Below are 26,358 nucleotides of genomic sequence, written 5' to 3' on the forward strand. Positions count from 1 at the left end.
CAACGGCAACATCTGGCGCACCAACATGACTGAGAAAGAGACAGCGTGTCGGACTCAGCGAGGTCCCCCCTGGATTTCGGCAAGTAGGCCCCTCAGTGTTTTGTGTGCTGTTCGGTTCTGTGAGGGTGAGCACAGAACCCCCTCCTATGCCCCTTTCCTTGTCCTTGTCCTCGGTCTAAGTGACCCCAAGTTAGCACACACCGCCCAGAAGCATACGTCGCTTCTCGGCTCCTCCTTTTACTTTGGGTTCGCCCGGCGAATTCACATAAGGGACTGATCATCCCAGAATTCGGAACCAAGCCATCTTCCCTCACTCAAGAGAGATGACGCTCCGGAGACACCGTGTGGGCATACGGCCTTGACCTAACAAATCAAGGAAGTCCCCCACTAAGCACAGGACATACGTACGAGCTGATACAGCACTGTCTGTTTGTCTAACGTAGGGAAACCTCCTGCAAAATGCCATCAACAGCTGAGGTGCTAGGAATTTGCTTTGTTACGGTAGCAGTGCTGTACATGTCTTTCCTCTGGCTAGAGTTGGTGTGCCGTGCCGCTCTTAAGCGCTCAGACATGGGAAAGATACCCCCCTCTCAGAATCCTGTGCAGATTATCAAACATAGTGAATTTGTGAGTGATAGGAGCCTGACATTCCAGGTCCCTGTCTCACAGACAATGGTTGATGACTTAGGGAGAGAGAGCTCCGACAGTGAAAAAAACAAGGTAGCAAACAAGGTAGCAATGCCTAGTCAGCCACCCCCCATATACCTGTGGGATGAACTTAAAAAACCTCTACACAATAACTCATGCGAGGTCATCCCATCCGCACCCAGTGAGGATCCCCACATTTGTGGCAGTCCTCGGGCACCCCAAGCTCTCAGGGCAGCCGCTAGATCCCATGCCATCAGCATGTTTGCTGTTAATGTCGAAGTGTATGCAAAATTCAGGCACTGGATTCCAACGCCTGTAAAAAGGCTTCTATTAACCAAGGGTCGAGGATATGCTTGTGTCTTTCCAGAGAATGCGGAACAGCCCATTTGGGTACCAGCCAGAAACATCAAGCCTGCAACTGACAGCCAGCAAGAACCAGCTGAACAAGACCAAGACTCTGCCTTGTTAGCAGACACACCTGCCCTATCATCCTACCCTGAGGAACTGCCCATAGCCACATCTGTTACTGTTGTGTACCCCACTAGCTCTGGTCAGCCACTCAAATGGCCCACAGCCTGTGTGCGGCCATGCCATTCCTGATAACCATTATTCCTCATTCCTATCCCTATCTGAGCAAGCAATCCTGTGGTCTCTCGATTTGAGCGCTGGTTAGTCAATGATGGGTAAGATCCCCTGGGGGACAACCTAAGACAGGCACAGCTGCGTACGGAGACCACATGGAAACAGGGTCAACAATGGTATGGCCAAGAATCATGTCTCCCGTTGCTCAAAAATAAATGAAAAGGGGGAAATGTGATGGAATGAGAAGGCCATGCCAAGGTGGCCACTGGCAAGCGAGTGTCAGTTACTCAGGAATGGCTTTGGAAACCGCCTGGCAACAGGCTGTGATTGGATGGCTTTGGAAACCGCCTGGCAACAGGCTGTGATTGGATGGCTTTGGAAACCGCCTGGCAACAGGCTGTGATTGGATGAATTTGAAACTGCCTGGCAACAGGCTGTGATTGGTTGGGACATAGACCGCCCCTTGACAGGATTGGCTGGTCTTGGCTATATAAGCTGTTGTACCACCTGAAATAAACGTGTCTGCAGGCTGCTTGCCTCAAGCCTGCTTTCACCCGACTCCCGGGGTCTGTGTGTTGACTCCGCGCCTCTTGCCCCCACCACGCTGGTCCTCTCAGAAACGAATCCACTGCAACATTGTTGAGAAATCAACTGCAACATCTTACTGTTTTAAATAAAACTTTGTCATTAAAATAAACACACAAAATGCGTCAGGCACATTCAAAATATCCATTCCTTAATTATTACACAAAATAAGCTTAAGGGTTGGGAAGATGATTCTGATATTCAAAATAAGATTACTGATGGTTGTATCATTTTGCACCTTCTTTAAAATTTACAAATTTTTAAATCTACGAAACATTTAATAGTTAGGCCAGTGACTACACAGTCCCAGTGTAGCTGTATAATAGCTTGATTAAAAAAGGCTGCAGCATTAAAGAATTCTATTTAGAATATGGTTTCCTTGAGAACAACCCAGATGGGCTTTTAAATGAAGAGGGAGACCAGCTGCACACATTGCTAGATCTGCATTACAATTGGATCTTAAGAAGACCAAACAATGTTTTTCATTAAATGAGATCACTCTTAATAAGCAGCTCTAAAAAACATGATTATTTCTCATTATTCCACCAAAGAGAAGCCATTTTCTCTGCAGTTGTCAGGCAAACTCTAGGGAGAAGAAAAGGGGTGCCAATGGCTTCTGTTTATGGAAGAAGAACCAGGTTGACCTAAATTTGGAGCAGCCCTCATGGCCCAGAGGATATCATTCCCTGAGTCTAAACACTAACTGCAGGCAGACACCATTCAGCCCTAAGCACATGGCAATGTGCAGGGGCCTCTTACCACAGCTGGGAGAGAGACAACAGATACAAACAAATGCACGCACACTACAATAGTTTCGCCTTATCATTGGTTTCATTTCTGAGGTTTCAGTTACCCCTAGTCAACCATAGTCTGAAAATAGTAAAAGGAAAGTTTCATAAATAGCTACTTCATAATTTTAAATTGTGCACAGGTCTGAGTAGCATGAACTATGGTGCTGTCCTGCCGATTCGCACTCAGGATGTGCAGTAGCCACTCTGCAATCTTATAAGTTACCCACATGACATCATCGTGGCTTGATGACCCTGGACCACCTAAAGCAGATGATTCTCCTCTATCATCAGGTCACAGCAGCCTAACACTGTGTTACAGTGCCTGCATCAGTCACCCTCCTTCACTTAATCATGGATGATTGCATTATCTGACATCATCACAAGAAGGTAAATACAGTATGAGAAAATATCTTGAGAGAGGTGATTCATGTGACAAGCAAAAAACAAAAGAATTCATCACCGCCAGCCTGAATGTGCAAGAAATGCTTAAGGGAGTCCTACATTAGAAGTAAAATAATAACCATCATTATGGAAACACATAAAAATACAAATCTCAACAGTAAAGCGGACACACAAAAAACAGAGAAGAAATACCTAATGATTCAGAGTTTGCCTTTTTTCCAGGTTTAATTTGCTACCTATTTAGTGAAGAACTTTTTCACCTCTATTAACAAAAACTATACAATTGTTACAACAACAGGAGTCACTGTGCACTTGCTCCCCATATAGGACCTCTGTCCTTAATGTGTTGTACTATGAGAATTAATGATAAAACTAGTCTTCAAACAGTACTTTATACTTTGTGTGTCTGTGTGGGTGCGAACTGTTGAAATCTTTACTTATTATAGAGTTGATCCTCTGTATATAAAGATAATTAAAAATGAATCTTAATGAAGAATGGGATGAGAGAGGGAGTAGTAGGTGGGATGGCTTGGAGATAGGAGGGCAGGTATGGGGGGAGAACCATTAAAATCCAAAAGTTGTATTTATGAAATTTATTAAATAAAATCTTTCTATAAAAAATAAATTAAAAACTTTTACAATGAAAAAAATAAATAAATATAAAAAACAAGAACTATAGTTTTGTAATTTTTTCTTGTACTCCTTGGGATTTGGTATAGGGTTATATTAGTCACTTATAAGTCAGAAAGTATTTAATCCTTCTCTATCTTCTGAAAGAACATGCTATTGTGTTATTGTTTCTTCTTTAAGTGTTTAGTAGAATTCATCAGTAAAACTATTCAGGACCTTAGTAATTTCCAGGGAAGATTTTCTAAATGAAAATTAGTTTTGGAGCTATCCAAAACTGTTTTTCTGTCCAGGCCAGTTTTCTGATTTTGTGTCTTTGAAGAAACAAGTACATTTCATGTAAGTCTGCAAAATTATCATTATATGATTGTTTGTCATTCTTAAAAAAAAAGTAAAAACAGAGCTACCCTATGATGCAGTAAACCTACTACTAGGTTTATATCAGAGAAAATGACATTAGTCTGTCAAAGATAAATCTGTGCTCCCACCATTCACAACAGCCAAGACGTGGAATCAGCAGATGAACGGATAAAGAGTCCATGTATTTACACACATTATTAAGCCATAAAAAGGTTTAAATCCTGTCACTTGTAACAACATGGATAAAACGAGAGGCTGTTATGTTAGATGAAATAAGCCAGGCATAGAGAGACAAATACCGTATGATCTCACTCGGCTGTGGACTCTAAAAAGTTGACTTTAGAAGTTCAGAGTAGGATAGTAGTTCCCAACAGATGGGCAGGGAAGAGGCACTGGAGTAGAGGTTAGCCTAGGGACACAAAGTTGTGTTTAGATACGAGGACTAATTTCTTGTGTTCAATTGCACAGCAGGTGACTACAGTTAATGTAGTTAAGATATTGTATATCTCAAAATAGCTAGGAGAGGATGTTTAATGTTCTCACCCCAAAGAAATGACACATGTCTGAGGTAAGAGATATCCAAATTATTCTGAGTAGATTATTACCCAATGTATATAAAATATCATGCCGTACTATGAAAATACATATGTATAATTATTTGTCAATCAAAAATAAACAATTTAAGATAGAAACTTTTATAAGAATGGAAAATGGTGACCCCCTCCTCTGTCTAGTATAAAGTGTTTTGAAAACTGAATATTGGTATTTTGGTTACTGCTTATGAATTTTAACTCAAACTGCACTTAAGCAACATTTATACACAAAGAAGGCAAGAGATACCATGTTTCAAATATTGGTCTCCTGTACATAAAAGGAAAAAGTTGTCCAGTTTGAGTTTGTGAAGTGGGAAGTCAGAATGGCCCAATTTCATGTGGATGAAAATAGAATCACTCCTTAGGAGTATAAGAAAGGAATTGCCCAAAGCACTTCCACAAAGAAATTCTTTTTTATTTTCATTATTTACACTGCAGTTTTATTTCCTAAGGGGCTTTGACAAAAATAGAATCATAAAATGCTAGTACCACAAAGGGCTTCAGAAACCATCTGGTTCCTCTTCTTTTTTGGATGAGTAAACAGAAGCCCAGACAAGATGCCTGGGGAAGAGACCAAGGAGGAGGCTGGGGGGGAAGGGGGGCAGCCTCCACTCCTTCCTGCGTCCCTTAGCCAAGAAAGACAACAAAGCCTCTCTGCCATTGAGACCATCAGTGTCATAGAGCTTAATGCTGCAGTCAACAGTGCTAGTGTGAGGCCCCTTCCTCGAAAGAGCCATTCTTTCATTCATGCAAGCATGCATCAACCCATTCTTACTTAGCACCCTGCGGGCAGAAAGGTCTGTGCTAGGGTCTCCTCCTACCCTGATTGTAAAGCAGAACCTTGCTTGCATTCTAGCAAGATGCAGAGATGTTAAATGACTAAATGCCTGGTTATTTATTTAATTGTCCCTGTTAGCACCACAGAGCCCTTGGAACTTAGATGGGCCACATAACTGCACAGTCACCCTGCCCCAGGAATTGGCCATCAGCTTGGTGATGAAGTGGAAGGGAAAAGAGAACCGATCAAAATCTGGAAGACTGCCTGTGAATGAGGCTGGACTGGACTGGACCTCTGAGAGATGCCGTGGCGGTATGATGGAGGAGAACCCCCGAGACCAGTGTGGAAGTGCTGAGTAAGCAGGAAGGTATAGTTGAGTGCTGGATCAGAGAGAACTTGCCCCGAGAAAATGCCCAGAGTGGTATCAGCATACAGGTGAGAATGGGAGCTCACAACACCCAGGCAGAAGAAACAACAGGAGAAGCAGCCCAACAAGCACGCCTATGCAGTCAAAGTTAAAGGTTCATAAGAGAGGAGCGAGTTGCAGAATCAAGAAGATAATAAGATAATGGGGCTCTGTGCTTCTGGCTTCATCTCTCTGTCCTCACGTATGAGGTCAAATGGCTGAGCCTTCTGCCCACAGGATAATTGCAATTGAGGTTTTCTGAGGAAGAAAGGGATGGTTGTAAAGAGAGAAATTAGATGTCCAGCTTTGCTTGTTGCTCTGCCATCGAGGCACTGCTAAGCCCTAACTATTCACTGAGGTGAAGGCCATTGCCCACCCTGCCTTTTTCCTGGCCCTGCTCAAGCAGGAAGACAGAGCTGAGAGTTAGTTTTTAGCCTTTGTCTCCAACATAAGTTTTACACAAACCTACACTTACATTGAAAAATGCTATATTTTTGAGAAAAACATGCTTTGTTTAAAATTTTCAAAGTTTATGGAGTCTGACAAGAGTGTGAAGTTTACGTCATGAGTCAGATGGGCACAGTGCACAAGAGGTAAAATGTGGTTTTCCTACCCAAAAGGAAGTAAAGTACCATGGGGGTGAGTGGGCAGAGTTCGGGAATAAAATAAGGGAATCTGAAGGTAAATGCAGAGTTGTGCCCTGGTCCCATTTCCTTGGGCTATTTTTCCAAGGTAGAGAAGGGCAGGAAAGAATTGACCTTGAAGTTGGGGAGGTCTGAGAGACTAGAAAGCCAAGGGTGTGCCTCAACAGAGTTCCATTCCTTAGGTGGGCACAACGCCACCTCCTGCACTTGGCATGGCTTTCTGTCAGCTGCCTGCACATCCACTGCTGCATCACTGGACTGTCCCATTTGCTAGGGATGCCATGACCAACTGATTACGTGGGTCCACGCAAACTTCTCCGGAGAGAAGGGGTTACCTTGTGGGAAAGAAAGTGCTTTCTGCAGAAAAAGAGTTTCCACTTTGCACTGGTGAGGACATCAGAGAGGAGTTCTGTCACCTTAGTAACAACTGACAGATGACAACCAACCAGGTGACATCTGAGTAATCCTGGGCCTGACTGCCCTTGTTAGCAGCTGCCTATCCTTTTGGCATCTTCACCTACACCTGGAATGGACCAGACAAGACCTGGAAGTCATCTTGGGCTCCTGACCACCCCTCAGCAATACTAGGAACCTATGTTGCAGGTTGTGCCCAACCTGTACCTCCTCAGCCCAAGCCATCAGTCTTCGTGACCCAGACTACTGGAATCACCTCTGATGGACCTCCAGCCACCCACAGAGCAGTCAGAAAGATGTTTACAAGTGAGACAGATCACACCCCACCCCGCACAAACTCTTCTGATGGCTTCCTGTAAAACCAGAAAAGAAAACAAAGTGAAACTTCAAACTACGGACCTAGTCTCTATGAGCCTGGCTGGGCTTCCCGACATATGCAGTGGGACCTCTTCACCTGGTCTTCCTCCACCCTGCCTCACTACCCTGGTATATGCTGCTACCCACCCTCCTCTATGACTAAAGAAAGTCACTCCTCAAAAGGAGCTCCAAGCCCCATGGGATCCCCAGGAGGCACTCCATGCTCTTTGAAATGACTTCAGTTCCCTCAGTGTTCATCACTTACTGGAAATGCAATGACAGACACACATGAAGTCAGAGAGTGATAACACCAACAATAGAGATGTAATGGCGAATAAAAAAAATCAGCAAGGGCTCCTCTCAGGGAGCTGTCAGTTCAGCCTCCTATGGGCAGTGAGCACTCATCAGTCCAAGGAGAATCATGATTTATGTGTTAATCCCCAGGTTATGTAACCAGATTAAAGAAACATTTGAAAATCTTTGCTCTAGAGAGCCCTTCAGAAAGTTGGATGGCATGAGTGATTTTCTGCCCTGAGTATTTCTTCTTTTTTATGGGGGAGAAGATTATTTTTAAAGTCCATTTTCTTCAGGAAAGTGAAAAAGGCCAAGCAATAAATCCACAGCTCTGCCATCTATTTCAATGTAAGTCTTCAATCCATAATTTGTTAGTGCCTCTTCAATCAAAAGAACATGTTAAGGCTCTGTCTACCCAGGTAAAAAGAAGTCCAGACTGGGGAGAGGATGGAAGAGCCTCTGCTGGTGGAAGTATACAACAAGAAGGTGAAGGAAATTGTCTTCTTTGAATCACTGGATAACTGATTTGCTCTGCTCTGAAGACTGAGAAGCAAGGGACACAAAGATTAAACAGTCATACAGTACTTGGCTGTAGTAGACATCCCATTCTCCTCATTCCATGGGTGAGTAATTCAGTTAGGCTTCATGAACAGAAGAGATTATAAAACAAAAGATGGTCCCTCTCTGCTCTGGCAGGCCCACATGTAATGGAGGAAATGGAAGAACTCAAGCTCATGTGTGGATGGGCAAGGGTAAGAATGCTGGGCACAGTCCAAGGATGTTAGTTGCAGAAGTAAAAGCTCAGGGATGAGGCCGGCACTGTGGCGTAATTGGTAAAGCCACCACTTATGGCACCAGCATCCCATATGGTACCAGTTTAAGTCCTGGATCCAGCTAGTGCACTGGAGAAACAGTGAAAGATGTCCCAAGCCCTTTGGCTCCTGCACCCATGTGGGAGACCCAGAAGAAGCTCCTGGCTCCTGGCTTCAGACGTTGCAGCTGTTTGGGGAGTGAACCAGCAGATGGAGGACCTCTCCCTCTCTCTCTCCCTCCCTCCCTCCCTCCCTCCCGCTTTATCTTTGTAACTCTTTCAAATAAGTAAATAAGTCTTAAACAAAAAAGATCAGGGATGATGAACTGGTCATCAAGAAGCTATAACCTTCTTCCCTTTGAGCTAAAACTACTGAACTAGGACACAGAGAGGAAAAGAGCTAGAAGGGAAGTGAACCACTGGGAGGCAGAGTTCACTTCCTTATCAACAGAAACCATCCAACCATGAAACCGCCTAAAACTTGAATGAGATTTTTTTAGGAGCTGGAAGCAACATGGTAGAAAGTAGCAAACAGCACGTGGTGGATGGAGGTTTGGGGAATGATACGTACATTTTATTACAGCGTGGACATACTATGATTCAGAGTCTGAATATTTAGAAACAGAGAAGGTACCTGGATGGACAGAAGGGAAGAGTGTGATCTAAAGGAAGGGGTGAGGTGATCTGAGAATTTGACACAGTTGGCATCAGAGATCATGGATCTTAGAAAAACAGGTCTAGGTGTCAAGTAGGAAACCGAAGCTAGAATTTGAGAGAGGTAAGGGAGTGCTACAAACCCAGACTGGCCTGTTGGCTCACCACGTCCCAGGACAGCAGGTGCACTACTCCTGCCCTGCCTCTTCCAGGCTATCTCCCTATTGGATTAAGGGCCTGGCACCACTGGGGAGCAGCATCATTTACACACCTCTCCACCTCAGAGTCCTTATCTCTGCTATACCTCCCATTGTCATACAGAAGGGGAACCAACCAGCACCAGCCGTGACCTTTGCTTGCTCCAGGCTCAGCCCCACCCCCAGGTATTTCTACCTTTGCAGCTCTTGCCTCTTCACCCTCTTTCCTACCTCAAGTGAACTCCATCTTGCCCCTGTGAGCCCTTCTTCCTATCCTCTTATTACCTAGATTTCTTCACTTTCTTATGGCAAACTGCAATTTGGATCATCTTGAATCTTACAATTTGGAGACATGTCATTTACTATAGGAACACTGGATTTATTTTCCCTCTGTTCTTTCAGAACCATTTAAAAAGAACCATTCTAATTTAAAAAGTTATCAACTCCTGAAGCTTAGGAAATGCAGATCTATTGATTTATTTTTAAATTTATAAGTTAATCAAGTAAAGGAAATGGCTTAGTACTATTTCAGAGTAGTAGAAGTGCTATGACAAAAGTTTATCTTTTCTTTCTCTCTGTAGGGAAATGTGATGATTAGAGATGAGTTTGTCTTGGGTTGGTTGCATCCAGATCACTTGAGCAACAAGATAATGTGCATTCACCCATCACCTTGTTTGTCATCATGACCAAGTCACAATCATTGGCCTCAGCTTCTTCACCCATAAAGCTAAGCTAAGAATAGTGGACGCTGGAGATTTATGTGACCATGGTAACCAAATAAGAAGGAGCATTGGATGCCACAACCAGTTCCCGCACTCAGGAAGCCTCCCCTGCACTGACCTCATGGCTACAGGATTTAATGGTGCTTAAATAGCTCCAGAATCACTTCATTTTTATTTCAAATTGCTCTTTGGAAATGACCTCAAAGCTTCATTTTGACACTCTATAAATAATTTGATAAATAATTTTCATAAAAATATGTGTACTAACTGGTGTCACAACTATAATGAAGCTGATGACACAATCATAAGATAAACGTGGGCATGGAGACCCACCACCAGTCAGGTGGCTTTTGGTTTGACAGTCTTCATTTATCAAAATCTACCATGACCTTCTGCCAAAATATTAAAAATTTTTAACAAAATACAGAATGATTTCTCTAGACTTTAAGGATTCAATTCTAAACTTGTAAGTGATTTCAAAAAAAGAAAAAAAGAGGTTTAAGAGAAAAATGTGCTTTTATTAACTCAGCAGCTCAAAGAGGAGAGTTCCTTCTTTACATCTATACCTGCTGTGAATGTGGGGAAGATGTGCCTCTTCCCCCAGGAATCTCTCTCAAGTTCCTCACACAAGAATACAATAAGGTGGTGGCCCTTTCACCTGGAGATAAGTTTCTGATAGGTTTTATTGGTAGAAAGAGGAATAATTTTTAAATCTTTCACTTAAAAAAAGGCTAAGAACAATTATATGATATATAGCATTTCAAATTGAGAAATTCCCTTTGTTCCGTGGGACTGCTATTTTAGTTTAGTTATTCATTTTGAGTTCATAATATAAAACACTTATCTTTCTAATATCCCCAATAATAACTAATTCATAAAAGAAGAAAAAAAATAAAAACCCCTTTGCTTAAGAAAGAAACCTATGGTATAGATACTGTCTCCATGTGTACTATCCTATTAGACAAAATGTCTTTCCCACCATGATTTGAACCCTGATTGGTAAACTAGAAGTAAAACACTTGCACATACAGCTTTGCCAAGGCCCTGGTTAGGACATGCTCTCAGGTCACTCTGCCCAGCCTATCTCCAGGTGCTCCATGCCTCCAACCTCCCTTCTCCTTCACAAACAAACCCATTTTACCTGCCTGCAGTGTCTTGTTGCTGCCCATGATTCAATATCTCTGACCCCACTTAATACAGGAGAGCAAGGTGAGATCCCAGGGGTCTAGAAGGGTCGCTATTATGAACACAACTGTGTCTCTGGACAGGTGAACAAGGAGGAAGGGGCTAATGTGGCAGGTCTCTGGAACTGGCATCTTCACAGGAGTGTGAGGGCAGAGCTCCTGCAGTTGTCAAGCCTCACATCTCCCCATGTCAGGAGTGATGGAATATAGAAACAAGGATAGCAAGTAGGTCCATTCCAAATGGGAATGGCCTTCACTTCCTCCTGCTCTTCGTCCTCCTGAGCTCAGCAAGATGGGCTGACCCACTCTCACCCCTCCTTTACCATACCCCTGTACTTTCTTCCACAGGTAAACACACCCTAAGAGTGGCCTTGGATGGACTTACAGGACTCAGAAATGCAAGAAAATATGCCCAGTCTTCTAGGTCCCAATAAACCTTTCTCTTAAAGGCGGGAGGGGGGAAGTGAGACAAAACCATGGGGATATGAAAGGTCATTAAAGCTCATTAGAGGGAACTACTTCATGTTCATTCAAAGCTTCTCACCCAGGAGGAAATAGCTATCACATCACCAAGTTTGTAATTACAATGGTGCCCAGTGGGGCATTGAAATTCCAGATGTAGAAGAAAGAAACTTCTCTCACATATGAGCACTGCATACACAAAAAACTGGAAGCTGCAAACCTTAAACATCTTTAGAAAGCACTGTTCAAAGGTTGTAAAGAAACCTCTTAAAACTACAGTTACAACATGTTGCAGCTTCTAAAAGCTACACAGAAAAGACAGCAGTAAATGTGGGGTTATTAAAAAATAAGAAAGAATATAAGGGATATTTCATAACTAGAAAGAGAAAAAGGTGATATTAAATAAACAAGAAAAATAATGCATGAGATAGCATAAATACATAAAATGTATAGCAACACACAAAAGATAAATAAGATATATTTCAGACATATGATGATGTCTACTGAAAAAAGATAGGCGAAGCTGACATGGACCACTTGACATATTTATAATAACAAATCATCAGAATAGTCTTCAGTCATCCATTGAATATTCATGAAAAAGCCAAAGGCCCTGAAAGAAAATGCTAACAATATTTAAGTACTAGGTAACTTTTTTCAATCTGCCTTTGAGATCATTTTTTCATTTATCCTAAGTAAAGGCATGTTCATATTAAAATAAAAATATTAATTTACCCTCATGGAAAAATAAGGAAATGATGTGGTCAACATCAAACGAGCACCTTTGGCTCAAGGAAAGCTTGGAATAGAGAGGCAGGGAAGACTAAATATCAACTACAATCCAGGAAGGTAACATCAGGTAATAAAATATTCAGGAAGTCATTTTCATTAAGTGAATGTGGGGAAACTTCCAATTTTCTCAAGCGTCTCTGTCCAAAATCTTCCCATGGTGACCACTCATTGACATCACAATGAATGGCATCCCCAACCCCTCTTCAAAATCCAATGGAGGATGACTTCCCTCCCTACAAAAGCCTCGTTTTGTCTGCCCATATACAGCCTCACCCATCTCTCACAAAGCCAAACCAAGCATTCTTACTTTCATCTATTGATTGAAAAACACACTCTCTTGTCTGTATTTTTAATTTTTTTTATTTGACAGGCAGAGTTAGTGAGAGAGAGAGACAGAGAGAAAGGTCTTCCCTCCATTGGTTCACCCCCTAAATGGCTGATCTAAAGCCAGGAGCCAGGTACTTCCTCCTGGTCTCCCGTGCGGGAGCAGGGCCCAAGCACCTGGGCCATCCTCCACTGCCTTCCCAGGCCACAGCAGAGAGCTGGACTGGAAGAGGAGCAACCGGGACTAGAACCTGGCACCCATTTGGGATGCCAGCGCCACAGGCGGAGGATTAACCAAGTGAGCCATGGCACCGGCCCCTGTATTTTTAATTTTTAATTTATCTTTTAAGGAATACAGATTTCATATGTACAACTTTAGGAATATAGTTATTATTCCCCTCATACCCGCCCTCCCACCCACACTGCCACCCCCCTCCTCCCTCTCTTCTGTGTCAAAGTTAATTGAAGATTTACTTTATTGGGCCTGCACTGTAGTGTAGAAGGCTGAACCTCTGCCTGCGGTGCTGACATCCCATATGGGTGCCAGTTCATGTTCCAGCTGCCCTTCTTCTGATCCAGCTCCATGCTTATGGCCTAGAGAAGCAGTGGCCCCTATACCCATGTGAGAGACCTAGAAGAAGCTCCTGGCTCCTGGCTTTGGATTGGCCCAGCTCTGGCCATTGCAACCATTTGGGGAGTGAACCAGCAGATGGAAGACCTCCCTCTCTGTAACTCTACCTCTCAAATAAATGAACATAATCTCAAAAAACAATAGAAGTTTTAGTTTATTTATTTGAAAATGTCTGCAATTGCCAAAGGCTGGATCAGGCCAATGCCAGGAGCCAGAAAATGCATCCAGGTATCCCATGTGGGATGCAGAGACCCAAATACTTGGGTTATCTTCCATGGCTTTCCTAGGAACATTAGCAGGCCGCTGGATAGGAAGTGGAGCAGCCAGGACTCAAACCAGCACTCTGATATGGGATGCAATATAATAAGTGTAGCTTAGAAGTTCTTTCTGAGCCATGACATTGTCTGTGTATATAGTCAATTGATTTCTGTGTGTTGATTTAATATCCTACAACATTATCAAACTCTTTCATGAATTCCAGTAGTCTCTTAGTGGAGTCTTTTGGTTCCCCTCTTTATAGAAACATGTCATCTGTAAACAGGGACAGGGACAACTTGACTTCCTCCTTTCTGATTTGAATCATTTGATTTCTTTTCCTTCCCTAATGGCTCTGGCTAAAACTTTAAGAACTATATTGAATAGCAAGGGTGAAAGTGAATATCCTTGTCTGGTTCCATAGCTTAGTGGGAATGCTTCCAACTTTTTGCCATTCAATAAGATGCTAGCAGTGGGTTTGTTGACGAATGTTCCTTCTATATCTAATTTGGTTAAGGTTTTCATCTGGAAAGTATGTTGCATTTTATCAAATGCTTTCTCTGCATCTATTGAGATAATTATGTGGGTTTTACTCTTCAATTTTTTTATGTGATATATCACATTTATTGATTTCTGTATTTCAGCCATTCCTGCATACCAGGGATAAATCCCACTTGGTATGAGTGAATAATATTTCTGATAAACTGTTGGAATGTATTAGGTAGCATTATGTAGAGAAGTTTTTAAATTTACGGCCTGATACCACCAAATCACTAGAGAAAAACATTGGGAAAACTCTGCAAAAACTAGAGGAGAACACTGGGAAACTCTACCAGACAGTGGCATAGGCAAAGACTTCTTGGAAAAGACCCCAGAAGCACAGCCAATCAAAATCAAAATTGACAAATGGGATCACATCAAGTTAAGAAGCTTCTATACTGCAAAGGAAATACTCAACAAAATGAAGAGGCAACCAACAGAATGGGAGAAAATATTTGCAAACTATGCAACTGATAGCAGGTCCAGAATATATAAAAAGCACAAGAAACTCAAAAATAACAAAACAAACAATCTAGTTAAGAAATGGGCAAAGGACTTGAACAGGAAATATTCAAGAGGAAATTCAAATGGCAGTCAGAAACATAAAAAATGCTCAGGAACACCAGCCATCAGGGAAATGCAAATAAAAACTACAATGCATCAGCGCCGTGGCTCAACAGGCTAATCCTCAGCCTTGTGGCGCCGGCACACCAGGTTCACACATCAGTGCGATGCGCCGGCTGCAGAGGCCATTGGAGGGTGAACCAACGGCAAAAAAGGAAGACCTTTCTCTGTCTCTCTCTCACTATCCACTCTGCCTGTCAAAAAAAATCAAACAAAAAAAAAAACAAAATAAAAAAAAAAACTACAATGCAGTTTTACCTCACCCAGTTAGAATGGCTAACATACAGAAATTAAAAGATAATAAATGCTAGAGAGGATATGGGGAAAAAGCTACACTACTTCAATTTACAATATTGGAAGGAATGTAAATTAGTACAACCACTATAGAAGACAGTATGGAGATTCCTCAGAGATCTGAAAATAGACTGACCATATGACCCAGCAATCCCATTCCTGAGAATTAACTCAAATGTAATGAAACCAGCACAAGAAAGTGTTTTCTGTACTACCATCTTTGTTGCAGCTCAATTCACAAGAGCTAAGATATGGAATCAACTCAGACGTCCATCAACCAATGACTTGAAAAGAAAATGTGGTATACATTGCAGTGGGAACTGTGTTCACATTGAAGATTGCACAGATCATTAGAGCAGTACATACAGTGGCATGGAACACACCTGGAGCTAAGAGCCAGGCATTGAGATTTACCACACCCAATCTGGGTATTACCCTGGATGCTTACCCCACCCTGGAGCACTGACCAGAACTCACTGGCCACACTCATCATATATCTCTTGGTATTCACTGAAGGTGTAGATATTCCACGAACCCACATAGGCATAGCTCAAAGATAAAAGCTATCAGAGGAAAACAATACACTCCAAAAATGCCTAAAGACAAACATAGAAATTCAAGAAACAAGAATAAGGAAGACAATATGACTTCTCCCCCAAAGGAACACATTTCATTATTACAATATGAAGATGAATAGATTGAGAAAATGCCAGAAATGGAATTCAAAATGTTAACTATAGTATTACTCAAAAGCAATCAGAAGCAAATCCATTAATGAAAGCAAATCATACATGACATGAATGAAAATTTTTCCATGAAATTGAGATTTTAAAGAGAAATCAAAATGAAATATTAGAAATGAAGAATTCAATAGATCAAATAAAAATGTGATGGAAAGTCTTAAAAGCAGACTTGAAATGGCAGAAGAAAGAATACCCAAACTAGAAAAAAATCTTTGGAAATCTTACTGTCAGACCAAAAACAAACAAACAAAAAACAAAAAAACAACCAAGAAGGAAATAAATAAATTAACAGTGTTAGAGATTTATGGAATATTACCAAACAACCCAACATATGGATCTACAAGTCTTAGGAGTTCTTGAAGGTGTGGAAAAAGAGAATGGACTAGAAGGCCTATTTAGTATAATAATTATAGAAAACTTTCCTAATTTGGAGAAAGAAAGGGCTATTCAAGTACAGGAAGCACACAGAATTCCTGATATAGATGACCAGAAAATATCTTCACCACAACACATTGTAGTCAAACTTTCCACAGTAAAACATAAAGAAAAGATTCTAAAATTTGCATGAGAGAAATGCCAGATTACTATCAGAGGATCTCCAATTAGACTCACAGCTGACTTTTCATTAGAAACACAACAGACCAGAAGGGAATAGCAAGACATAGTCTAAGACATAAAAGATAAAAACTGTCAACCAAGAGTACTGTACCCTGAAATGCTCTCATGTATGAATAAAGGTGAAATAAAGTCCTTCCATAACAAGCAGAAATTGAAAGAAGTTTTCATCACTCATCCAGCCTTAAAAAAAAAAGGTTAAGGATGTGCTACATACAGAAACACAGAAGGACAGCCATAATTATGAAAGAATTTTAAGGCATAAAAATCTCTTAGTAAAAGTACAAAAGAAATCCAAAGTAAACAACAGGAATATTTATGGAAAAATGGCAGGGCCAAGTTGTTACTTATGAATATTCACCTTATATGTAAATGGCCTCAACTCTCTAGTTAGAGGATACAGACTACTGAATGGATTAAAAAACAAGACTCATCTATTTACTACCTAAAAGAAACACATCTCACAAACAAAAATACAGGCAGACTAATAGTGAAAGGATGGAAAGAGATATTCTGTGTTAACAGACAGAAAAAAGGTCCAGTATTTCCATCCTAATAACACAAAAAATAGACCTCAAAATAAAAAAACTGTTAAAAGAGATGAAGAAGGGAATAATGTAATGATTAAAGGATCAATTCAACAGGAAGATGTGACAATAATGAATGTATACACACCCCATTCAAGGGTGCATAGCTACTTAAAATAAATGTTAATGGATCTAAAGGGAGACATAGATAGACTCCAATACAATAGCTATGGGGGGTAGCAACACTCTAATTTCATCAATGGACAGATGAACTACACATAAAATCAACCAAGAAACAATAGAGCTAATAGATACTGCAGACCAAATGGACTAACTGGTATCTACAGAACTTTTTACCCTACAGTGACAGAATACACATTCTTCTCATCAGTGCCTGGAACTTTCTCTACAATAGACCATATGCTAGGCCATAAAGCAAGTCTCAGAAAATTCAAGAAAATCTAAATTATATCATCCATCTTCTTTGACCACAATGAAATGAAGTTGGAAATCAACAACTCAATATCTCAAGAGGGGGAGTCCTCCAAGATGGCAGAATAGTGAGGTTATGCACTGATAGTCCGGGAAAAGATAGTTTAATAAAAGTGGAGATACTGTAGTTTCAGGGAAAAGTTAGAAAAAGAAAACTGCAGAAGAAACTCTTCCAGAACTAGTGGGAAATGGTGGAACTACGTGGAGGGCAAGGGCGCCCACAGCTCGGGACTCCAGTCGCAGATTCTACACACCAGCGCTGGAAAGGGAGGTGAGGCAAAACCACAGTAGCCCAAGACATCAGCGGCAAAACAGCAGGAAGAGCCTAGAGGGAATGAGGTTTGAAGCCCTGTTGGGAAAAGTACTCCAGCCTAACTAGAGGACAGAAAAAAATAAATAAATAAAAGGGACCAGTACGAACACGAGTCTCTCTCTCTACTAACCTTATGAAGGCAAGTAAGACAAAGAGCAGACACCATTTTGGACATACATAAAAGCTGCACCTGCCATCAGCCATGCAGAATAACCTAACTCTGGTAGGGAGAAATAACAGGAGGTTAGGACCTAGTGAATGTGTGGAGCTAATGAACTGAGACTGTGAAAAACTGAGGGCCTGGGAGAGAACTCACGGAGTACTGGAGATGTGAGTGCTCTCAGGAGAGCACACAAACTCAGTAACCTTGGCAACCTGGTGGGAGACTGCAGAGGAATTTGAGCTTACACTGAGGTCTGCACAGACCCTTTGTGCAGTCCTTGGGACAGAGCAGATGAATGTTATACCCACAGTGGCCAGATTTCAGACACCGACTACATTCATTTCCGCTCAGCTGTGCAGAATTACTTCCCTTCTGTATTGAGAGAGAGAGAGAGAATATTTACCACTCCTAACCTGGGTGTTTCACCTTTGGCACACCCTTAACCCTAAAGAACCAGATAGAGTTCTCTAGCAACACCCATCACAAGCCTCCAAAGATTCACCAAAAGCAAACAGTCCACTTAATCTAGAGTCATAGTATAATGAGAAAATCCACCACAGTGAGGAAACCAAAGATTATCTCCACAATGCCAAGAAACAAACACAGAAACTGAGGAAACAAGAACAAGGAAGTCATTATGACGCCCCCAAATGAACAAGACACCCCAATTCAAGATTATAAAGATGATGAGATAGAAGAAATGCAAGGTATGGATCTCAAAAAATTTATAAGAACATTAAGAAGTATTCAAAAACAAATTCTTGAACTACAGAAATCCTTACTGAACAGGATAGAAATTCTCTCTCACGGTACCCTTCTCCGAAGGGAGGAGAGAACTTCCACTTTGACTATGACCCTATCGGAATAAGATCAAAGTCAGCGAACTCTAAAGGCTTCCATAGCCCTGGCAACTCATGACTAGAGACTAGGGAGATTACTGACGCCATGAACAGGAGTGTCAAATTGTTAAATCAGCAACAGGAGTCACTGTGTACTTACATCCCATGTGGGATCTGTCCCTAATGTGTCGTCTAAAGCCAAGTGATGCTATAACTAGTACTGAAACAGTATTTTTATACTTTGCGTTTCTGTGTGGGCACAAACTGATTAGGTCTTTACTAATTATATACTGAAGTGATCTTCTGTATATAAAGAGAATTGGAAATGAAAAAAAAAAAAAACAACCTGGTGTTAAAATGGAAATGGCATAGAAAATTAATTAATTTTTAAAAAAAATTATGTAGGATCTCTGTCTTTAATGTGCTGTACATTGCTATTTAATGCTATAATTAGTAATCCAATGGTAGTTTTTTCACTTTATGTTGCTATATGGGCAAAATGTTGAAATCTTTACCTAATATATACTAAACTGATCTTCTGTATACAAAGAGAATTGAAAATGAATCTTTACATGAATGGAAGGGGAAAGGGAGCGGGAAAGGGGAGGGTTGCGGGCGGGAGGGAAGTTATGGGAGGGGGGAAGCCATTGTAACCCATAAGCTATACTTTGGAAATTTATATTCATTAAATAAAAGTTTAATAATAATAAAAAAAAGAAATTCTCTCTCACGAAAATGAAATATTAAGCAGGAATCAAAATGAAATGAAACAACTAGTAGAACATGAAACTGTGAGAGTGAAGAGAAATCATAATGAAATGAAGAATTCAATAGATCAAATGACAAATGCATTTGAGAGCATTAAAAACAGAATGAGTGAAGCAGAAGAGAGAATATCGGACTTAGAAGACAGAGCACAGGAAAGTAGACAGTGAAACCAAAGACAAGAAGAGGAAATTAGAAATTTAAAAAATTTTTGCAGGAATCCATACGATACTATTAAAAACCCAATATTCGGGTTCTAGGACTTCCTGAAGGCATGGAGGGAGAGAGAGGATTAGAAGGCCTTTTTAGTGAGATACTAGCAGAAAACTTCCCGGGATTGGAGAAGGACAGAGACATCCTAGCACAGGAAGCTCATAGAACTGCTAATAGGCCGGCGCCGTGGCTTAACAGGCTAATCCTCCGCCTTGCAGTGCCGGCACACCAGGTTCTAGTCCCGGTCAGGGCGCCAGATTCTATCCCGGTTGCCCCTCTTCCAGGCCAGCTCTCTGCTATGGCCTGGGAAGGCAGTGGAGGATGGCCTAAGTCCTTGGGCCCTGCACCCGCATGGGAGACCAGGAGAAGCACCTGGCTCCTGGCTTTGGATCAGCACGATGCGCAGGCCACAGTGGCCATTGGAGGGTGAACCAACAGCAAAAAGGAAGACCTTTCTCTCTGTCTCTCTCTCTCTCTCTCTCACTATCCACTCTGCCTGTAAAAAAATAAATAAATAAATAAATAGTTTAAAAAAAAAGAACCCCTAATAAACATGACCAAAAGAGATCCTCACCACGAAACACTGTAATCAAAATCACCACAGTGAAACATAAAGAAAAGATCTTAAAATGTGCAAGAGAGAAACGTCAGATTACTCTCAGAGGATCTCCAATTAGATTCCCAGCAGACTTCTCATCAGAAACCCTACAGGCTAGGAGGGAATGACGAGATATAGCCCAGGTACTAGGAGAAAAATCTGCCATCCCAGAGTATTGTATCATGCAAAGCTCTCATTTGTGAATGAAGGTGAAATAAAGACCTTTCATAGCAAACAGAAATTGAAAGAATTTGTCAACACTCGTGCAGCCCTGCAAAAGATGCTCAAAGATGTGTTATACACAGAAACACAGAAACACAGCCATCAACATGAAAGAAGGTAAAGGAAGAAAACCTCCCAGTAAAAGATCATAGGAAGTTCAAAGGATATACAAGAAAATATCTTAGGGAAAATGGCAGGGCAAAGCCACTACTTATCAATAGTCACATTGAATATAAATGGCCTGAACTATCCAGGTAAAAGACACCGATTGGCTGATTGGGTTAAGGAAAAAAACCCATCTATTTACTGCCGCATCTTTCCAACAAAGATGCATGCAGACTGAAAGTGAAAGGTTAGAAAAAAATATTCCATGCCAACAGAAACAAAAAAAAAAGCAGGTGTAGCCTTCTTAATATCAGACAAAATAAACTTTAACACAAAAACTGTTAAGAGAGAAAAAGAGGGGCACTATATAATGATTAAGAGATCAATTAAATAGGAAGATGTAACTATTATAAATGTATATGCACCTAATTACAGGGAACCAGTTTAGTTAAAAGATATGTTAAGGGACTTAAAGGCAGACTTAGAATCCAATACAATAGAACTGTGGGACTTCAATACTCCACTCTCAGAAATAGACAGATCAACAGGACAGAAGACCAACAAGGAAACAGCAGATTTAATTGACACTATACACCAAATGGATCTAACAGATATCTACAGAACTTTTAATCCTACATGTAAAGAATTTACATTCTTCTCAGTAGTACATGGAACCTTCTCTAGGATTGACCACATTCTAGGCCATAAAGCAAAGTCTCAGCAAATTCAAAAGAATTAGAATCATACCATGCAGCTTCAGACCACAGTGGAATGAAGTTGGAAATTAGCTACTCAGGAATACCTAGAGCATATGCATACACATGGATACTGAACAACATGCTCCTGAATGAACACTGGGTCCTAGAAGAAATCAAAAGAGAAATCAAAAAATTTCTGGAAGTAAATGAGGATAACAACACAACATATCAAAATTTATGGGATACGGCAAAAGCAGTGTTGAGAGGAAAGGTTATAGCAATAGATGCCTATATCATGAAATTGGAAAGACACCAAATAAATGAGCCTTCAATGGATCTCAAGTATCTAGAAAAACTGCAGCAAACCAGCCCCAAATCTAGTAGGAGAAGAGAAATAATTAAAATAAGAAAGAAATCAAAAGGAATGAATCCAAAAATACATTACAAAAAATAAGCCAAACGAAGAGCAGGTTTTTTGAAAAAATAAACAAAATTGACACAACATTGGCCCAACTAACTAAAAAAAGAAAAAACCCAAATCAATAAAATCAGAGATAAAAAAGGAAACATAACAACAGAAACCATAGAAATAAAAAGAATCATCAAAAATTACTACAAGGAATTGTATCCCAGGAAACAGGGAAATCTATCAGAAATGGATAGATTCCTGGACACATACAACCTACCTAAATTGAACCATGAAGACATAGAAAACCTAAATAGAGGGGTTCCGGGCAAGATGGCGGAATAGGCAGAAGCACACTTAGTCCGGGGGGAGAGAAAGTTTAATATAAGTGGAGATACTGCAGGGTCAAGGAAGAGTAGGGGATGAAACAGCAGAGGAAACTCTTCCGGAACTAGTGATTCACAGTGGACCTGCGTGGAGAGTGTGGGAGCCCAAGTTCGGGACACCAGCGGCAGACTCAACGCACCAGCGCTGGAACGCGAGGTGAGCCGAACCTCTATAGCCCGAGATACCAGCGAGCAAGCGGAAAGAGGAGGCTAGAGGGAACGAGGCTTGAAACTCCGTGGGGAAAAGTTCACCAGGCTAACTAGAAGAGAGAGAAAAAATAAAAAATAAAAAAAGTGACTGATACGGACACAAGTTTCTCTCTCTCCGCTCACCTCTCAAAGGCGAGCAAGACAGAGCAGGCGCCATTTTGGACATACGTCATAAGCTGGGCGACCTCAGGTCTGCACCGGCCCTGAGCCGAGCAGAAAAACCTGACTCTGGGGGGAGGGGTGAAATAACAGGAGATTAGCATCTAACTTGGCAACCCAGTGGGAGATTGCAGGAGAATTGGAGCCCACACTGAGGGCAGCAGAGATTCCCTGTGTGGTCCTTGGGAAAGAGCTTCCGATCTCTGGCTCCTGTGGGTATATCATTTGCCTGCTAACTACCTCCAATTACATTCAGCTGTGCGGAATTACTTCCCTTTTGAATCAAAAAAGAGAGAGATTTACCACACCTAACCTGGGAGTGTCATCTTTGACACACCCTCAGCCCTGAGGAACCAAACACAGCTCTCAGTCCACACTCATCTCAAGCCTCTAAGGCACCATTGAAAGCAGACAGTCCACTTAATATAGAGCCATAGTGTAACAAGAAAAAACACCACAGTGAAGAAACCAAATATCTCCAACATGCCAAACAACAAACGCAAAAACCAAGCTAACAAGAATAAGGAAGACACTATGACACCCCCAAATGAAAAAGACACCCCAATTCAAGATTATGAAGATGAGGAGATTGAAGAAATGCAAGAAGCAGATCTCAAAAAATTGCTAAGAACATTAACAAGTTCTCAAAAACAAATTCTTGAACTACAGAAATCCTTCATGGACAAGATAGAAAATCTCTCTCGTGAAAATGAAATATTAAGGAGGAATCAAAATGAATTGAAACAACTAGTGGAACAAGAAATGGTGATAGTGATGAGAAATCATAATGAAATGAAGAATTCAATAGATCAAATGACAAACACATTAGAGAGTCTTAAAAACAGAATGGACGAAGCAGAAGAGAGAATATCAGACTTAGAAGACAGAGAACAGGAAAGGAAACAATCAAATCAAAGAAAAGAAGAAGAAATCAGAAATCTAAAAAATACTGTCAGGAATCTACAGGATACTCTTAAAAAACCCAACATTCGGGTTCTAGGAGTACCTGAAGGCATGGAGAGAGAGAAAGGATTAGAAGGCCTTATTAGTGAGATACTAGCAGAAAATTTCCCAGGTTTGGAGAAAGACAGAGACATCCTAATACAGGAAGCTCATAGAACCCCTAATAAACATGACCAAAAGAGATCCTCACCACGACACGTCGTAATCAAACTCACCACAGTGAAACACAAAGAAAAGATCCTAAAATGTGCAAGAGAGAAACGCCAGATTACTCTCAGAGGATCTCCAATTAGACTCACAGCTGACTTCTCTTCAGAAACCCTGCAAGCTAGGAGAGAATGGCGAGACATAGCCCAGGTGCTAAGAGAGAAAAACTGCCAGCCCAGAATATTATATCCTGCAAAGCTCTCATTTATGAATGAAGGTGAAATAAAGACCTTTCAAAGCAAACAGAAACTGAAAGAATTTGTCGCCACTCGTCCAGCCCTGCAAAAGATGCTTAAAGAGGTCTTACATACAGAAACACAGAAACACGGTCACCAATATGAAAGAAGGTAAAGGTAGGAAACCTCACACCAAAAGATCACAGGAATCTCAAACCATATATTAGAAAGTATCTTTGGCTAATGGCAGGGCAAAGTTACTCCTTCTCAATAGTCACATTGAATGTTAATGGCTTGAACTGTCCAGTTAAAAGACACCGATTGGCTGATTGGGTTAAGGAACAAAACCCATCCTTTTGCTGCTTACAAGAAACCCATCTATCCAACAATGATCCATACAGGCTGAGAGTGAAAGGCTGGAAAAAGATATACCACGCCAACAGAAATGAAAAGAGAGCGGGCGTAGCCATCTTAATATCGGACAACATAAACTTTACCACAAAAACTGTTAAGAAAGATAAAGAGGGGCACTATTTAATGATTAAGGGATCAATTCAACAGGAAGATATAACGATTATCAATGTATATGCACCTAATTACAGGGCACCAGCTTATTTAAAAGACTTGTTAAGGGACTTAAAGGGAGACTTAGACCCCAATACAGTAGTACTGGGGGATTTCAATACTCCACTCTCAGAGATAGACAGATCAACAGAACAGAAGATCAACAAGGAGACAGTAGATTTAAATGACACTATAGCCCAAATGGATCTAACAGATATCTACAGAACTTTTCATCCTACATCTAAGGACTTTACGTTCTTCTCAGCAGTACATAGAACCCTCTCTAGGATTGACCACATACTAGGCCATAAAGCAAGTCTCAGCAAATTCAAAAGAATTAGAATCATACCATGCAGCTTCTCAGACCACAAAGGAATGAAATTGGAAATTGGCAACTCAGGAATCCCTAGAGCACGTGCAAACACATGGAGATTGAACAACATGCTCCTGAATGAACAATGGGTCATAGAAGAAATTAAAAGAGAAATCAAAAATTTTCTGGAAGTAAATGAGGATAACAGCACAACACACCAAAACCTCTGGGATACAACAAAAGCAGTGTTAAGAGGAAAGTTTATATCAATAGGTGCCTACATCAAGAAATTGGAAAGGCACCAAATAGATGAGCTTTCAAGTCATCTCAAGGATCTAGAAAATCTGCAGCAAACCAAACCCAAACCCAGTAGGAGAAGAGAAATAATTAAAATCAGAGAAGAAATCAACAGGATTGAATCCAAAAAAACATTACAAAAAATCAGCCAAACGAGGAGCTGGTTTTTTGAAAAAATAAACAAAATTGACACCCCATTGGCCCAACTAACTAAAAAAAGAAGAGAAAAGACCCAAATCAATAGGATCAGAGATGAAATGGGAAACGTAACAACAGACGCCACAGAAATAAAAAGAATCATCAGAAATTACTACAAGGACTTGTATGCCAGCAAACAGGGAAATCTATCAGAAATGGACAGATTCTTGGACACATACAACCTCCCTAAATTGAGCCAGGAAGACATAGAAAACCTAAACAGACCCATAACTGACACAGAAATTGAAACAGTAATAAAGGCCCTCCCAACAAAGAAAAGCCCAGGGCCAGATGGATTCACTGCTGAGTTCTACCAGACATTTAGAGAAGAACTAACTCCAATTCTTCTCAAACTATTCAGAGCAATCGAAAAAGAGGGAGTCCTCCCAAATTCTTTCTATGAAGCCAGCATCACCTTAATTCCTAAGCCAGAAAGAGACGCAACATTGAAAGAGAATTACAGACCAATATCCCTGATGAACATAGATGCAAAAATCCTCAATAAAATTCTGGCCAATAGATTGCAACAACACATCAGAAAGATCATCCACCCAGACCAAGTGGGATTCATCCCCGGTATGCAGGGATGGTTCAACATTCGCAAAACAATCAACGTAATACACTACATTAACAGACTGCAGAAGAAAAACCATATGATTCTCTCAATAGACGCAGAGAAAGCATTTGATAAAATACAACACCCTTTCATGATGAAAACTCTAAGCAAACTGGGTATGGAAGGAACATTCCTTAATACAATCAAAGCAATATACGAAAAACCCACGGCCAACATCCTATTGAATGGGGAAAAGTTGGAAGCATTTCCGCTGAGATCTGGTACGAGACAGGGATGCCCTCTCTCACCACTGCTATTCGATATAGTTCTGGAAGTTTTGGCCAGAGCTATTAGGCAAGAAAAAGAAATTAAAGGGATACAAATCGGGAAGGACGAACTCAAACTATCCCTCTTTGCAGATGATATGATTCTTTATTTAGGGGACCCAAAGAACTCTACTAAGAGACTGCTGGAACTCATCGAAGAGTTTGGCAAAGTAGCAGGATATAAAATCAATGCACAAAAATCAACAGCCTTTGTATACACAGGCAATGCCACGGCTGAGGAAGAACTTCTAAAATCAATCCCATTCACAATAGCTACAAAAACAATCAAATACCTTGGAATAAACTTAACCAAAGACGTTAAAGATCTCTACG

At 40.9% G+C, this 26,358-nt stretch overlaps 1 protein-coding gene across 1 annotated transcript in view; it reads right to left on the minus strand.

The window, feature by feature from the left end:
• The window catches only part of OCA2 (OCA2 melanosomal transmembrane protein), a 343,821-nt gene that overhangs the window by 48,718 nt on the left and 268,745 nt on the right, over positions 1-26,358 (minus strand). The gene's annotated exons all lie outside the window — the stretch shown is intronic.

Source organism: Lepus europaeus, chromosome 11 (assembly GCF_033115175.1).
Source record: "Lepus europaeus isolate LE1 chromosome 11, mLepTim1.pri, whole genome shotgun sequence".
NCBI classification, from domain to species: Eukaryota; Metazoa; Chordata; class Mammalia; order Lagomorpha; family Leporidae; genus Lepus; species Lepus europaeus.